The sequence below is a fragment of the Anolis carolinensis genome, chromosome 1, assembly GCF_035594765.1.
Source record: "Anolis carolinensis isolate JA03-04 chromosome 1, rAnoCar3.1.pri, whole genome shotgun sequence".
Classification (NCBI taxonomy): domain Eukaryota; kingdom Metazoa; phylum Chordata; class Lepidosauria; order Squamata; family Dactyloidae; genus Anolis; species Anolis carolinensis.
This window is the reverse complement of record NC_085841.1, coordinates 125,137,939-125,154,642: the sequence shown is the minus strand read 5'-3', so window position 1 is coordinate 125,154,642 and position 16,704 is coordinate 125,137,939. Positions and strand designations below refer to the sequence as shown.

General features: G+C 41.6%; 1 protein-coding gene and 1 long non-coding RNA gene across 6 annotated transcripts in view; both read left to right on the top strand.

Annotated features, from left to right (window-relative positions):
- Positions 1–16,704, top strand: part of adgrb3 (adhesion G protein-coupled receptor B3) — a 678,053-nt gene that overhangs the window by 385,529 nt on the left and 275,820 nt on the right. The window lies entirely within an intron of this gene.
- LOC134295700 (uncharacterized) lies at positions 5–15,458 on the top strand. The gene is made up of 2 exons (XR_010002331.1): positions 5–4,952; positions 12,107–15,458. It is a non-coding gene; the product is annotated as an uncharacterized LOC134295700 (long non-coding RNA).

Here is a 16,704-nt window from a genome sequence, read left to right as displayed (position 1 = left end):
AGTAACAGATGTTTACCGCCATTATTTGGGATTTAAAATTCTACATCACATCAAAATGTTTGAGTAGCCACTAGATAAAAAGACATGATTATGAGCCTCAGAAAATGTGCTGTCCATAAAATGAAATACATGAGAATGTGGGTTGCAGTGCTGATTTTAAAACTATATTTTCACTTTAGACAAAAAGCCAAAGCATCAAGAAGTTCCCTGTCATCATTTCTTACAGCAATGATCTGTTAGAAACTTATTATCTCTAAATGGTTCACAGGAGTCCTTAGAGAATCATGAAAATCTTTAGAGAACCATGTGATTTTAAAATGTCTCTTCAGGATTAAATCTGTTTCTCTTCTGTTATTACTAAAGTGTTTGCTGCTGGAGAATATTATTGCTATCTTTTTAAATAATAATCTCTAATACTTCTGATTTATCAGATAGGTTTCAGCTATTGATTTCAAAGCTGATGTTCTAAAACTCATCTATTAGTGAGCTCTTTTATTCAGAATTCAGATCAATATAGTTTTTGATTTCAGAAATGATATCCTAAAATAGATATCTCCATAAAAAAAACTCCTCAGTTAATACTGATTGACTTCCAGTATTAATAGACTGTCCCCTGTATCCCTGTGGACAAAATGAAAATGACTCTGTATTTTGCAAGTGTTGTGGAAGTGTTAATAGGTGTTTTCTGTTTGGATGTGATGGATTCATAATACAGTCATCTGTAGTCCTTATTCCAACATCAGTGAACACAATGGATTGTTCTGACTGTTTCTCATTAAAATTAATCAGTTGGCTAAGGTTGTGATTCTGAGCACACATGCTAGTAAATAAGCCTCATTGAACTCTCCTGAATAAATATGCATTGGATTCTTCCACAAGGTGCTCTAAGTCTATGCATACATTCCTGGAAGGAAGCTCCATTGACTTTAGTGAAGCTGACTTTCAAATAAATATGTGTATGCTCCTGTATGAAGGTCAGTGTTGGGGAATAAGTTTTCTTTAATTGAGCTCTTTTTTGGGAAAGTATGGGGTCATTTATTCTCCTTATAAACCTTTCCATGAATACATCAGAAAACCACACTACTTCATTACTATGAAATGATATGTTTTATCCCTTTAAGGCCTATTTATAAAAGGGTGATGCCTAGTGTTTTGACAGTGGAAGCACACTCAAGAGACAGCCAGTTCTGTAATCTTCTTGGAGGAAGTCCTAATTTGTAAACAACTAAGCCCTGAATATGATTCAGTTGCAGAAAGATTTGTTCAGTTGCCCAGTTGATGCAGTTTTTAGATAGGGGAATAAAGGAAATACTGAAGGACATGAGTGCAGATCCCTGCTTATTTCAAACAAATATGTGTATGCTCCTGTATGAAGATCAGTGTTGGGGAATAAGAAATAAACTAGAGAGAGGAATGAAACTACATATGACATGAAACCGCATATGGAAGAAGTGCTAGAGTGAGTTGTCAAAATATGAGACCAATGGGGCTCGTATCCTCAGCATTCAACACTGGATGCTGTGGACAGTAGAGTTGAAGGGTAACAACACAAGGGTTGTAGTTAATTACCATCAGGGTACCATGTTAGGGTCAACCAAGGTATATCCCTACATCCAATATATAAACTTCATAAATGCAAAAAGCTGCTGTAACCGCTCACGAGCAAGAACAGAACTATAGGAAGGAGGTGGTGAAAATAGCCCAGCTTTTATCTTGCTGTGTTGTAATTCATGAATGCAATTTGCTCCATGTTGTTATTGGCATATGGAAAAAGATCTAATTCCTGCCAAGTGAAACTGATTTTATGTGTGTAAGATGAGATTACATACAAATAACCTCTATGCACACCCATTTTCCTTTTGTGTGTTCAGAGAATGAAGGAAATGCCATGCTATTAATTCTATTTGTGGGCAAGAAATGTTGGCTTCTACTGAAAATCTTAAATTCTGTGTCACAGCTTTTCTTTTACTTACATAGCAAGCACATTTATCTGTTGGAGGCAGCCAATGTGGTAGAGTACAAGTAGAGAAATATAGCATAACTCTTTCTAAATGCAAAGTATATATTCTAGAGGTAGAAGAAAACAACTTGCCACAAGACTGCCACTTTAGGGACAGCCCTACATTTCTACTAATATGTAGGTTCCTCCTTTATGCCTTTGAAAAAGCAACCTGTAGTAAACACCAAGAGAGTGTCATGACACATCAAACATTAACAAGCTATTCGGAACTCCTTGATACTTTTCAGCATGATACCTTCATAAAGTGCAATTCTGTAGTACACATCTGCATTTAAAGCACATTCAGAAGCAGAAGAGTTCACTCCTATATAGAGATTTATGATGATGTATCATAAAGGCATAAAAGGGGAGCTTGTACAGTTTGCCCCTCTTAGGAGTCTCTTGTACAAACTGCTGGGTCAGTGTCTCTTCTCTTGGCTTCTTTACAAGATGTTTCTGCCTGTCAGTCAAAATGTTTTAGGGATCCCTGAAAATGACATGAAATAGCTTGGGGTGATAAAGTGTTCCAAATTTCAGGGAAAGACATTTTTCACTGGTAGTTTTAAAATGGCTGCTCCTTGAAGCTCCTTAAAGATTTTCAATAATAGAAACAATCCAAGGAGAGATGGATTAGTCATCAGAGAGTAGGTGGAACCATAAAAGATTGATGCTAAATACCATTTGTTATAGTTCCATAATTTATTACACAGCCCTCATCCTCTGCTTGCTGCTCATACATTCTGTGGGGCTAGTACTTTTTGTTTCTGCCTCAGAGTTTAAGCTGATCACCCACAAGAGGTCAGAAAAGGATTCTTCTTTTCTTCTTCCTTACATTTTGCTATCACTTTCTTTCTGCACATTTTGAGAGGGGAAACGGAGATAGGGACATTGTGTTAACTGAGGGTGTTTTATGATTCATTACTCTCCCTCTTCTCCCCTCAGTGGTGATTTATGATGGGGCATTTTACTCTATTTGATTACGTTACAGAATTTGTATTCTGATACTGTAGGTTTTAAATTACTGTGAGAGCTCCCAGTGTGCTGGAACGGAAAAATACTTAGAATTTATAAATCTAAATAAAATGTGCAGCATTGAGCCATTGAGCAGATGTATAATAGTAAGCCATGGATATTTCTCCAGCTCTTCATCACTCTGTGTTTCTTCTATGACTCCATTCTGTAGCATCAGATTTTCCATATATGGCAGATTGAGAGTTTGATCCACTGTTCCTAAATCATATAAAACTAGGATGTCTTCACATCCTCAAAAATGAATGGAGTTTTGGAGCTTATGTTTGATGGTCTCATTGGGACCAATCCACTAAGAATATAGTTTTTAGCTCAGAGTTCTTGATTATGCACCACTAACTGCATAAAACTGGAGAAAGATTTTAGAAACTTATAACCATAAAATTGCTTAATATTTCATGTTTTGGACTATTGTAATTTATACCACTGATATCAAATGGAGAACAAGTAGAATTTAAATGGTACAAGTTTCACAATGACTATTGCCAGATACAAAGAAAAGAATGTGATCATACCAACATTGTTACAGGGATGGTAACAAAAGTGATCTTACTGCCGCCACAGATTGCTATGTCTAGTAGTCTACTCAGTGGAATGGGTATTTCAAAAAGCTCAGAGTCCTCCTATAAGGCTTATTGGGGATAAAGTCACTCACATGTATTGTCACCTTCATGCCATCATCCTGTGGTACCTTTCAGGCACAGCCAGTCCAACAATGAGGCGAATTAAGCGGTCGCTTCAGGCGCAAAACATACGGGGCACAGTCGAGACTGCTTTCTCTGTTAATTTGTTGTAAAACGTGATGTTTTGGTGCTTAATTTGTAAAATCTTAATGTAATTTGATGTTTAATAGGCTTTTCCTTAATCCCTCCTTATTATCCAACATTTTCGCTTATCCAACGCTTTTATTTTTCAGTGATTGGTTTGGGGGGGGGCGCCAAAATTCTGTTCACCTACACTTGAAAAATACCTAGGGTTACTAGCCTGCTTATATGGGATCAGCTGCACTTTATGAGTCTAAACATATGGAGAATGTGCTTTGCAGACCACCTTCATGCTTGATTCCAATTAATTCAGGGTGGTAACATCATGATGAAGAGAATTGACTTGGTGGATTGGCGAGGGGTTTAAGAGCCCTTTGAGAGAGGGATATTGAAAGAAGTGATCCTGTTACTACACTTTGAGAAATCTTCACCAAATCTTGAGGGTAGTAATAATACCATGTAACAAAATTTGAAAAAAAAATGTGTTCCTGATTTGCAAGTGTTATTTCCTGTTTAATTGTGTTGTACTTACTTTGAAAGCAGTTGTTATGCTCCAGAAACTTTATTTTATGGCTGCCACAAACCATGTTGAATTGGTTGAAACTCTATGAGATATTCATTGAAAAGCTATAGCAAAATGTACTGCAGGATATCCCACAAAAAGAAAGGTTTTGCAGTTTAATAAACTTTTTCCATGTTTTTATGATAGACCCAATTAGAAACTGACATTATAACACAGGAACAAAAATGGTGTGTTTATGTGTAATAGTTGCACAGTTACAAATATTTTTACTGGAAGTCAAGGTAATGAGAACACTTGGGACTGTTGGATCCTAAAAAGTTTCTTCTCATTCTTCATTCTATTTTTTCATCTGTATAAAGTTCCTGGTATAGTGAGGAAATCAAGGTATTGGCTTCTATTTTCCATCTGAGTGAAGTGTGGCTGTATAAATGCTGGACCCTTGTATAGATGTGGTATTTGTGTGAATGAAGACTTGCTTGACCATAGTGATCAATGTTCTGGTAAACAATACTTAAGTTGTTGTAATGGATTGTATATTTGTTTGGAAGCCTGAATTGCTTCAAGAATTCAGTAGCTAGAATTCTAAATCATTCAGCTAGATGGAGCTCTTTGTAACCACTTCTTAAAAATTATATTGGTAGTGTGCCGTCCGCCGGACAATAAAAAACTATAAAACTGAAACGTGCTGTCCTTTATCCGGGCGAACTGCAAATCCCTATAAGCTGTCCTATAGATATTGAACGACTGAGTCTGGATAACTTCAAAAAGGATGTTTATTCATACAAGGTTGTAAACCTGGCACAGATCTTAAAGTTGCAGAAAATGAAACAAATTTCCATAGGTTTTAGTTGCAGAATTATCCCTGGTTCCAGAAGGCAAAGGTGATTATAAAACCACTATACCCTAATCACGCTGCCTATATTAGAAGGAGAAACTCTTTCCTTCCCTATCTTTACAGCAAAGATTAGTTCTAGAAGCGACAGAATAACCCTGCACCTCTAACTAGATTTCCTATTCCAGATCAATATAATTCAATACTTATCTAATTTGGATAGGCTTAGATTGGCCTGGTTTTGAGGATGATTTGTCCCAGTTAGCCTTGCACAGCTCCAGCACGTTGGAAGACTATAGCCAGAATGAAACTCTAAAATGGAGACTAGACCCTGGTAAAAAGGGCGGTCCTAAGATGTTGTACTCTTTGACCAATCATTGCAAAGAAAACTGCAGCCAGCTCTTGCAGACTTCAAGCCACCTTTCCTGGGCTTTGCAGCCAGAGGCTGAAACAAAATGCAAAGGAGGGAAAACAAACAAACGACCAATAAGTAAGGCAAACCATCGTCCTGGGGGACGGAACACTCCCCGCTTAAATTCCCAGGATGTGGGAATTTACCACTCAAAAACATACAAACACCTTTGCACATATGACAATACAAACACTAGAACTTTAAACATCTCCAATAAGCAACACGAGGTCACTAATTGGTCTGTCCAAAATGGACACTTTGGCTCTGTTGCAAGTCTTTAATTGAACTTTCCTGACCTTACCGTCCGGGCAAGGAAAGGTCTTTAATACAATGCCCATGGGCCACACATGGCGGGGCAAGTCTTTGTCCTTTAACAACACAACGTTGTTAACCTCAATGTTGTCCTGTGGGCTTTGCCAGATTCTTCTAGCTTGAAGCTGGCTTAAGTACTCAGCTTTCCACCTTTTCCAAAAGTGGTTGGCCAAGGACTGCACCTGTTTCCACAGGGCACGGTGAGTTCCGTCCGGAACTGGCAACATGATGTCCTTCCATCCTGGCACCTTTTGTGTCAAAATAAGTGCAGGAGTCAGTGGTTGTAAGTTCTCAGGGTCACTGGTAAGGGGAACCAGCGGCCGGTTGTTGATAATTGCGGTAACTTCCGCCATAAGTGTCACCAAAACATCATGCGTCAATGACCTATGACTCAAAAACATGGCATTAAGGATTTTGCGACTAATACCAATCATCCTCTCCCAAACACCACCCATATGGGAGGCGTGAGGAACATTGAAAGTCCACATAATTTGTTCAGTATTCGTAAAGTTCTGAACCTTTGGGTCTCTCCCAAACCTAGACACACAATTGAGTTCTTTGGTCGCACCTACAAAATTGGTGCCACAGTCCGACCGAATTGACTTAATTGGCCCTCTGAGGGCTATGAACCTTTTCAATGCGTTTAAAAATGATGAAGTGTCCATCCCTTCTATGACTTCTATATGGACAGCTCGTATTACTAAACAAGTAAACAAAACTGCCCACCTCTTGTTATTTACAACACCACCCCTGGTTTTCCTAGTGACAACCTCCCAAGGACCAAACACATCGATTCCCACATGGGAAAAGGGTGGGTCTGTCAAAGTCCTATCCTGAGGTAGTTCTGCCATCAACTGACTTTGACAGTTTCGCCTAAGGCGCCTGCATTTAACACATTTGAAAATACAACTGTTGACCAACCTTTTGGCATTAACTACCCACAGACCTTCATTTCTAAGGGCTGCCTCAGTTAGAGTTCTACCCTGATGATGGATCCTTTCATGGTGATGCTGAACGAGCAGCAATGCAGTGTGACTATTAGGGGGTATGATGATGGGGTTTTTTATGCACGCCTTGAGTTTAGCTTTGGCTAACCTTCCTCCAACTCTCAAAATACCCTCCTTGTCTAGAAATGGGTTTAACTCATTTAGAAGACTTTGATTAGGGATGTTGAGCCCTTGCTCTAGCCTAGCTATTTCCTGCTTGAAAGCAGATCTCTGCACTGACTTGAATATGACGCTCTTAGCCTTTATCATATCCTGGACCTGTAAAGGCTCACTATCTTTGCAAGCTAAACGATGTATAAGCCTAGCTACTGCTCTAAGAAGACTGTGCCACTCCGAAAAACATTCAAAACGGTGTGGTTCCAGGCAAGATCTTTGGCCCATCTTGATTTCTGTGGTTGATTTGCAGGCTTTCACCTCTGCACTTCGTGAGACTTGAGCATTCATAATGTCCGAAAACCTTTGCTCATCTTTCGAGAGCGCTGTGGCTTCGTCTCTCTCAGAGACTTTGAAGATGGAGGAATACTCTGGAGTTATTGCTTGGCAGTAGACTGAGATGTGACTTAGGCAACTGCGCACAAGTGTAGGACGTCCACCTTTAAGCACCTGTGCTTGATTGGAGTCCAACGACGATGGTGGGTGCATCTTGTTTATGCACACTGGGCCTGTAACTGTCCAGCCTAGTGGTAGCAGCTGAGCAATGGGCGCCCCTGGAGGTCCCTTAACTTGGTCGTTCACATAGAACAAGTTCGGACAGTCCGCACCAAGCAGAAGGGCAATGTCCACATCTGGACGGAAAGCAGGTATGGCATTCTTTAATCGTCGCAAATGTGGATGAGCCTCCACAACTTCTCTAGTTACAATTTGTTTTTTGTTCCGAGGGATGGAGGAACACTCAATCAGGTCTGGCAACTTGAACTGCCTCTTCTGGTCGCAAGAGGAGACAACAAAGCCAGATGCTATGCGACCCTGCAACTTCTTTTTTCCTGCACACGTAGTCATAGTGTAGTCAACCATCTTGGTTTTAAGGTCAAACATGCGGAAGAACTCTGGAGTAGCCAGGGAGGCGTCGCTCTGTGAATCCAGGGCCACATAGAGTCTCTTTCTAAGCCAAGGGCTCTTGGCTGGATATACATCCGCTAGGCAGATAGGATGACAAACTCTGTACTGGTGCGAGTCAGAACACAGCTCTGTACAGGCGACTGCTGAAACCTCCACCTGCATCTCTGGTACGACTGGCTTGTCGGTGTCTTCGACTGCTGACTTTTCTTTTGGTGAAACGTTCCCTTTGGGGTGGGAGATGACACTGGAGTTGTGCATTGCGGTGCAATGCTTGAGGCTGTTGCATTTCTCACACTTGACGTTTTCTTTGCAGTTGGACGCAAAGTGTGGAGTTGCTCCACAGCATCTAAAGCAGATTCCCTGCTTTTGAACTAGCTGTTGCCTTTCTTTGTATGACTTTCTACTAAACTCCCTGCAGTTGGCCAAGCTGTGAGGCTTTTGGTGGATAGGGCAAAGCAACTCTTTTACCTCCGACCTGGGTTCATCAGTCTTGTGTTGAGTTTCGACTGCCTTTACGCTGACAGGTCTATTGGCCTCTCTAGGTGGTTTCTTGTCCACTTCAGGCGCCTTCCCTGTATGGATCCCTTGATATAAGGTGGGCAGGCCCGTCTGTGGATCATTCCTTTCCCTGGCCGCTCTGGTGATGAACTGGACCAGATGGGAAAACGGTGGGTACGCCTGAGAATGGGCCTCCTTGTAGTTAAAAACCTGTTTCCCCCAGTCTTCCTGCAGGGCAAAGGGAAGTTTGTCCAGAATCTGCCGCTGGGACAGATGCTGATCGAGGCACTGCAGTCCAGGCAACTCTGGATTCTCCTTGGCTGACTCTAACTCTGCAAGAAGATCACTGAGGTCCCACAAGAGCTTGCAGTCCTTGAGCTTTAAGGTTGGGAACCTTTGCAGCTTGTCCATTAGAGATGCTTCAATCTCCGTGCTAGCTCCATACCTCTGCTGCAACCTGGCCCAGGCCTTTTCCAGGGCTTTGTCGGGATCGGCTACGTGGGCTGAATATATTCTCTTAACTTGAGAAGATGATGCTGGACCCAACCAGGCGCCTAGCAGGGTCAGCTCTTCTTCAGGCAACAACTTTAAGTCTCTAATTGCCCTCTTGAAGGTAACCTTCCAGAGAAGGAACTCTTCAGGCTTGTCTGAAAACTTTTCAACTCCCTTGTCTTTGAGGTCTCTTTTGGGACTTCTAAGGATCGAGACGAGTTGGGATTCTGGCGTCGACGGGAACAAGTGTGGCGTTGGCTGCTGTGGGGAGAAATCCCACCATACTCCTTGCGTCGACCTTTGGTCTTTTGGAGGGATGACATCGTCTGTAGATGGACCGATGGTTCCCTTTGGACTTGCTTGTAGGGCCCAATTGGTGGTAGGCTTTGATGGTTTGGCTGACTGTTCAGGAATCTTAGTAGGAGGCACAGGCAACCTGAGCAAAGACGAGCTCCCCGCTATGATGCTCTGAACTTTAGGCAACCCGAAGGCAACTTTAGGGCCCTGTTCTGACCGAAGAGAGAAGTCTTCATGTTCCTCGTCAGAAAGCTGGCTGTTTAAACTATTAAGGTGCACAAGCACCTTGGAGGAAGGGTCCTGCATTGGCAACTGACTTACATTTTCTTCTGTGAGTTGCCCACTTAGGACCTTGGCCAAAGTCTCAGCTTTTACCTTTTTGGCAGTAGCATCCATCCTTATTCTAAGCATTTCTATTTCACATTGCCTTTGGGCCTGTTCTATTTGGAGTCGCTGTTCCTCCTCTTTAAGGTGGAAAGTGTGGTCAGCTGCTTTTGCATCAGCTTCCGCCTCCGCAACCTTGCTCTGTAGCTCCAGACGTGCAGCCTCCTTAATGTGCAAGGCAGCTAGGGAAGAGATGGCACTCCCAGCAGCAGAAGACTTGCTAGAGTGGCTGTGTTTAGACGATGCACGCTCCCTTAGCTTAGATACCTGGCTAGAGCGGTTGGACTTAAGACTAAGTGCCACAGCAGGTGATTTTAAAAGATTGGTCTCATGGCTGCATAAGGAAGACTGATTTCCTTTTGGCTCAGACCTTAGATTAACAGATGGAGAACTAAATTCCAAGGCATCTAGAATTGCCCTCACCTTATTTTCTTTCTCATTAGTGTCAGCTAAGACACTCACTATTTCTAACTCTGAATCCTTGGCGTTAATGCGCTCGAGGACCTGGACTATCTTAGACACCAAACCCCTCCAAAGACCGAAGGTCTCTTCGAGGTCTGTCTGTAATATGGATGGCACCCTTGTAATACCCAAGCTCTCTATTCTGCCCATCAATGTTGTGATGCGCTCCCATGCCGAACCTAACCTCACATGGAGGAACTCCTTTTCGTCTATTAGATGGGCTAGCATTTTGGCTGAAGGGTGCTTTATCCTTTGGGGCCTTTCATTCCTACTTTCAGCCTCAGGAGGAGATATACCATCTGTATCATCTTGAAATTGCATAGACATTATATATTCTTAGTAGCAAGTAAATTTACAACAAAGGCAAATGCAATATACCTGCAAGTAAATTTACAATAAAAGCAAATTCAATATATAATACAATTCACAGCACTTAACCATAGCAATATATATCACTAAGTAACTATACTTTACAAAGATTGTGACCTTTGGCGCCAAACTTTGGTAGGCAAGCTGCAAAATGCCAACTGACAGCAACTTGCCACTTGATACCTCCCTTGCCCGAGTGACGTAAACTGCCAAAATGGCGACTTCGCCAAATTTTCAAGCACCTTGTGCTCCGCGGCTCGAGGCCTGCCGCCGAAGGAGCACCGAGGCTGGCTTTGGAAAGGAGGAGAGAAGAGACGCCTCCTCCCCGCTGTGAAGGGAGGTCACCACCGCAGGTCAATGAGGCAGGTCACCACCGCAGGACGATGAGGCAGGTCACCACCGCAGGACGATGAGGCAGGTCACCACCGCAGGACGATGAGGCAGGTCACCACCGCCAGGCGATGAGGCAGGTCACCACCGCAGGACGATGAGGCAGGTCACCACCGCAGGACGATGAGGCAGGTCGAAGCCGGCCGAGTGCTCCGGCCGAACTCGCAGCAGCGTTGCCAGGCCTGTCCAGGTTCTAGCCTGGTTCTGGTGGGCTTCACGCCTCAGAGCCAGCCAAAGAACTGTCGCTGGTGCTCCGCGGCTCGAGGTCTACCGCCGAGGGAGCCCTGGACGTTGCTGGGAACTGCACAGCCTGTGCAAACCCAGAAAGCCACTGGGCCACGTGCGCACACGCGAGCCAAATAGCAAGGAAATAGAGCCCCACTATTTGACTCCTTCAGGTCTGAGAGCGGGCTCCACTGCCTCAGACGCTGGTAGAGTCTTTAGGTATGCAGACTGAGCTCAGGCGGAAAAGCCACGGCCTAAACTAAACTTCCTAAACTATAAAAAACTATAAGCCGTGCAAGCTAGCTCAAGCGGAAAAACCGCTGATCTACCTCAAAACTGTGCCGTCCGCCGGACAATAAAAAACTATAAAACTGAAACGTGCTGTCCTTTATCCGGGCGAACTGCAAATCCCTATAAGCTGTCCTATAGATATTGAACGACTGAGTCTGGATAACTTCAAAAAGGATGTTTATTCATACAAGGTTGTAAACCTGGCACAGATCTTAAAGTTGCAGAAAATGAAACAAATTTCCATAGGTTTTAGTTGCAGAATTATCCCTGGTTCCAGAAGGCAAAGGTGATTATAAAACCACTATACCCTAATCACGCTGCCTATATTAGAAGGAGAAACTCTTTCCTTCCCTATCTTTACAGCAAAGATTAGTTCTAGAAGCGACAGAATAACCCTGCACCTCTAACTAGATTTCCTATTCCAGATCAATATAATTCAATACTTATCTAATTTGGATAGGCTTAGATTGGCCTGGTTTTGAGGATGATTTGTCCCAGTTAGCCTTGCACAGCTCCAGCACGTTGGAAGACTATAGCCAGAATGAAACTCTAAAATGGAGACTAGACCCTGGTAAAAAGGGCGGTCCTAAGATGTTGTACTCTTTGACCAATCATTGCAAAGAAAACTGCAGCCAGCTCTTGCAGACTTCAAGCCACCTTTCCTGGGCTTTGCAGCCAGAGGCTGAAACAAAATGCAAAGGAGGGAAAACAAACAAACGACCAATAAGTAAGGCAAACCATCGTCCTGGGGGACGGAACAGGTAGCCTGTTTAGTTCTGATCCTAATTGAAGATATTGGCACTTACCTTTAAGTGCTAAATATCTTGGGTTACAGATACTTAACACATTTATCTATACCATCCTCACTAAGCATTAAGATCTTCCAGTGTGTCCCTTCTTTAAATACAATTATTTGGTAAAATACACTGTATACAAAGAAGAGGCAGCACCACTTTTGCATACCTCTTCTCGGGGACTGATGCCCATTCTGCAGCCTTTTCATTATGAGACGAAACTATTGATATAGGCCTAAGCATGTATGGATTCACTTCTGCTTTATAGTTTCATTGTGGGGAAGGGGAGGTAGCTTTATGGTCACGTAAAGGTTGATGTGTTATGGTGCACTGCTTTTATTATGATGTTTTTGATATTATACTCTATCTTAAGATCCTTCAGGAAAAGTAGATTAAAAAATCTTGAATAAACAAATCAATAAGTATTACTAATGAAATTAATGTGCATGTTTTTATTTTGTAAATAGCAGAGAAGAACGTGGAGCCAAAAGGCAAATAAGAAAGAATTAGGGCCATTATCTCCTTGCCATAGTCTCATTAAAATTCCCCTCCCTGAAGCTATTGATTGAATTTCAGGAGTTTGAACTGTGAGCTTTTATCAAGCTGACTCTTTTCTTTATTACTTTGGGGATCTGTAGTTTTTTTTTTTTCTCTCCTCCCAGTCTGCCTTTGTAGATTTCAGCACTTCATCTTATCTCGCTTATCATTCAGGAACAACCACATGAGAGTCCTGACCTTTTCTCAAATGGTTGTCTCTAAGGCAAGAAAAAGAGACAATCACTTATGCTATGGCACAGGTATAAGGATTCTTTTGATACATCATCCATCCAAATCAGTTACTGCATATTACAACTGTCAGGCAGAGAGCATTAGGCAGGTTGGCCTTTGTTGCCAGGCAGATTTCAGCTTTTATTAATGGTAATCTTAATGAATTAGATATGTGAGCTAAGCAGATGCAGTATTCCCCATCCTTTCCACAGACTGATGTAGTAACATACAAACAAACAAAAGGGAACAGTATCAACAGCAGTTTGCTGCATGTGAAACAGTTGCTCCAGCTGTTCATTTTTGTCTGTTGAGCCATTTAACTTACAGAGTACACTTGCATCCATTAACATGGTTCTCTTGTAATGTAAATGATCAGTTTCTTCTCCTCCTCCTAAGCCTGACAGATTATTTTACCCCACACCTTTTCTGATTCTTGCAGTTTTATCACCAATCTCTGCTGGCTTAATTGTAGAAAATGAACCAGACATTGTGACAGAGAGACAGTCTAATCCCAAGACTTGTTATTTGGCTGGAGTGATGCAAATTGTGATTTGTGCTATGGCCACAAAAAGCAGGATACAACATTTGCCAAGTTTTGATACTGTGATCCAGCACCTAAATCCTCTTACTTAGCAATGCCCTTTCATGTTTCAGTAGTGGGAAAGTGAATAGATACTGATATTTACAGGCAGAATTGCAGGATGCGGTGAGATCCAAATATTCACTCAGACGACAGTGTATGCTAGCTATGTGCCAGGATTACAAATTCAGTTGCTTCATAACGTAAAGTAAATTATTTGCACATAACAAGGACCATTTATTGTGTAGGCTAAATTATTGGAGATGAAAGCCTTGTTCAGGTATTTCACACCCTAATTTCTTCAATAGGATGTATAGGAATGATCAGTCCCAGCCTCTCAACCATCACGTTGTTCATATAATAAGCTATGTGTCTAAAGAAAGGAGCTTCCACTTTACATAGGACCTTGTGGTAATCGGCCAATATTGCCATGGATCGCGGTGAGGTTGGTGGAACCTGCCCACACTGTGCTCCACACCGTCCCGGCTTCCCCCCTACCTCATCACAAGTGGGGTAAGCCTGTTTAAGATGGAAATGGAAAGACAGGAAGCCTGCCATTGTCTACCACCGGTAATTTGACAGTGGTGGCAGGGGTGTTGTGCTAGTTCTGCCTGGAGCCGCCCTGGAAGTACTTTTACTGAGTGTGATCCATGTAAGAAGATGTCCCACTTTCTGAGTAAGAAAAGCAGTGATGAAGGAGGTAGGGCTAAGCATTTTTCTGCAGAGGAATAATAAAATACCATGTAAAAGACAGGGTAGAGGATATCCTTTTTGCTCTTTCTAAGGAATGCAATTATCTGGACTGTAGAAGAACTTAAGAATTGACACTGATGTCAAAGGACAAAAAAGGAATTATTCATGCAAAAATCCAGATGGTGGGATCAATGGTACAAGTGAGTCCAAAACCTAGCTCGTTGTTGACACTGTTAGGCTCCTATTGACATCAAGTATGAGGGTAGAACTCAAGTGGCATTCTGGTCTCTGTGCTATTTTCATTTAGGTGTCTCATTTATTTGTTCATTATTATTAGGAACAGCCTGTAAAAGGAATCACATCTTTAAAACCAGATATCCTCAAAGAGGGGAGAACTTGACACAAAATTGCAATTTTCATTGGTACCCCAATGTCAAGCATCACATGTGAAGCACTTCTGCCCTGAATCACTATACTCATGTGCTGCTCAAAGTGCTTCTCAAGGATTTAATTCTTTGTTGAACGTAGTTATTAACATCGCAAAAGCAGAAAAATGCCTTCCACTCAGACATAAAATATCTGAAGTACCAAACTTTCCATCTTTTGGTACAGTTTGTACCCTCAGCTCTTCCTTGGATTATGTTTCTGTCCTAATAGTTTTGGAAGAGGGATTTCCACCTTAAGGCTATGACTTTAGCACAGTTGTTTTTAAATAGGTGAACAGTGTAGGCTTCATTTAGCATATTATACCTTCTGGGCCAAGACAGTTTTGTCCCTGTCAGCACACTATTGAGACCCACTCAAAACAGCTCTTGATGAGCTTGCAGAGCATCTGAATTGTACTCAGGCAAGGAGGCAAAAAAGCTTAAAAACTCAGCTACTCCCCATCAATAACACCATGAAGAGGAGAAGCAGGTTGATTCATAATAAGCAAGTAGGATTTCTTCTTGCTGTGGTTGTTTGGCACAATCTTAACATTATAACTGCATGCTGTGAATTTTATCCATTACTTGCCAGCACCATTTTAAGTGAATTGATCCTGTTCTTTAGGAGGGACAGCAACTAACAAAAGAGAAGTAAGTGCTTGGGTAAATAACTACAATTTGGTAGTCTTATGCACATCTATAGCTGTGTTTGAAAAAGTTGTATTTCAGGTTGGTGTTGATCAAATCTCTTTCACTGATGTTTTCCAAATGAACAATCTCAGCCCAGAATGCAGGTTGAGGCTTCAGAGGAATCAATTTATTGTTATGTTCCATGGTGAAATCTATTTTTTTGTTATTTCAGAAAGGGCAGGATTTTAATTTCAAGGTGGTGGGTATTTAACACACACACACACACACACACAGTGTTCATGCAGTACTGTGTGTGTGTGTGTGTGTGTGTGTGTGTGTGTGTGTTAAATACTCACCATCTTGAAATCAAAATCCTGCCCTTTCTGAAATAATAAAAATAGAATTGCTGTCACTCCTAAAAAACAGAAGACATTATTATGACAGTCTGGGAACAGGTGCTTTTACTTCTACATCTCTGCCTACGTTTTGTTTCCCCTTTCTCTCTCAGCATTAAAAAAAAACCCTTTGCCTAATATACTCTCTCCTACACCTGTTATCCCTATTTATTCCTTACTCTTTTTACTGCATATCTGTTTGCCAAAACCATCCGAATTCCCTGACATACAATTTGGTAATTTGAATGAATCAGACAAATTAGGCCACTTTGGGGTGTGTGTTTCTACTTTATAGAATGCATTATTCTGGCGTAACAGATGTGCCTTGGGACCAGTTGGAGAATAGTCTTCTCTGCCAATGCCTAATAGGAGATGTGAGGACAGAAGATGAGGTTGAAGAACTAACGTATATTGGCCCATGATGTTGCAATTAATCTACCTGACTTGCTTATCAAAACTTTGAATTTTGTTGATTCAAAGTCCAGTAGAAAGGATATTAAACAATGTGTTTAATTCTCCCACCTCAGGGAATGAGTGTAACAACTTGGTCCTATAGCAGCATGTATAAAGAGCCAGTGTGTTTTATTAGTTAGAGCAGTAATCTCAAACTTTTTCAGTTGTGGAGCCCTTTTTGAAGCAAAAGTTTATTGTGGAGCACCAAGGAATGTTATTATATTATATTATATTGTGTGTGTGTGAGAGAGAGTGTGTATCCATTTGGCATGGGCAAACTTTTTGAAGCATTGTGTTTTAAAATTTGACAGATGGGCTTGTCCATTGGTAGATGGGTGGAGAGCGTTTGTGTAAACTAATTGGAAAAAAATGAACAAATTCGTATGCACATATCTCATTTGTAGCACAAAAAAAGGAAAGAAAGGATAATACTATAATTAGAATGAAGAACAATTTTAACCAACATAAACTTAACAGTATTTCAAACCCTTGGGGCCATCTAGTCCAACCCTCTTCTGCCATACAGGAAAAGCACAATCAAAGTACCCCCAACAGGTGGCCACCCAGCCTTTGTATTAGTACCATGTTTCCCTGAAAAGAAGACATACCCATAAAATAAGC